This window comes from Tupaia chinensis, unplaced genomic scaffold (genome assembly GCF_000334495.1).
Source record: "Tupaia chinensis unplaced genomic scaffold, TupChi_1.0 Scaffold000605_1, whole genome shotgun sequence".
Lineage (NCBI taxonomy): Eukaryota > Metazoa > Chordata > Mammalia > Scandentia > Tupaiidae > Tupaia > Tupaia belangeri.
Window position 1 is genome coordinate 1,907,443 of NW_006160123.1, and position 1,129 is coordinate 1,908,571.

Below are 1,129 nucleotides of genomic sequence, written 5' to 3' on the forward strand. Positions count from 1 at the left end.
CATGTGGGAGTCCAGCGCCCTTAACCACCATGCCACCTGCTGGCCCCTGAAATAATTCTTAAAAAAAAAAAGTATTAGAGGGTAGTCAACCCCAGGTGGTGGGGTAAGGGGAGTGCTTTTTCACTTTCTCTCTCTCTCTCTCTCTCTCTTTCTTGCAAGTGTGCATACCCTATAGTGAACTGAAAAGCAAAAGCTAACAGAGGTAGGAGGAGAGTATCTGGTCCGCAGCACAGGCTTGAACAGAGCCTTAGGAATACTGCTTGTACTCTTTAAGGTTTCCAGGTAACAAATAAGAGCCTGTGAGCTGAGTGAAAGAAACAATAATGGAATTGGAAGAGGGTTGCTCAGTTCCAATAATATTCAACATAATTCTTTTTCCTCTTTTTTTGAAGAGAATTTTGCTATAGGGCACGTGTGCTCACCAGAGGCAGAGAGAGTTGGAGAGACAGTGAGAAAGGGACCCAGCGCCTTAACCTCCTCCATACCACCTGCTACCGCAAGATCTAAATGTTTTGAGGATCACGTTCAATATTTTCATGCACTTCACATGTTCACATTATACCTCATATTTCATTTTAATGAAAGGTTACTGCTACCAACCTTAAAATATCTTGAGAGAGAAATTGCTCCTTGAGTTGGATTACCAACATTTTAAGATTTTTGACTGCAGGAATTTCCTCGGAATCCTTTGCCTTTTGCCCAGAGAGCAGGTGGGAACCGCACTATACCGCAACCCACAGCTCCTAGTCGCCTGGCTGGGACTTGAACACCCCAGCCCACTTCTCTCTCTCCTCCACCTTCCCTGGAACGCAGCTTTCTGGATAAACTCATGGTTTCCAAGAGCATGAGCCCCCCGAACACGGAAGCTCATGGTCCCTGGATCCCTCCTGGCCAAGTCAGTACTCGTGGAATGAAACTGTACTCCCAGGGGAGGCAAACTCAAAGACAGCGTTAGCAAAGACAGCGTTAGCGCGGGCATCCTGCGACTGCTCTCCCGCCACGTCAGGAGGATCGTCCCAGAGACCTGGAACTGCCGGGCTCCCGGGCTCGTGCTTCGGGTCCCGGGGGGAGGGGGAGGGCACCCCCGGGGCGCCGGGCGTGGGGGGGCCCTCGGAGGCCACAGTCCTGC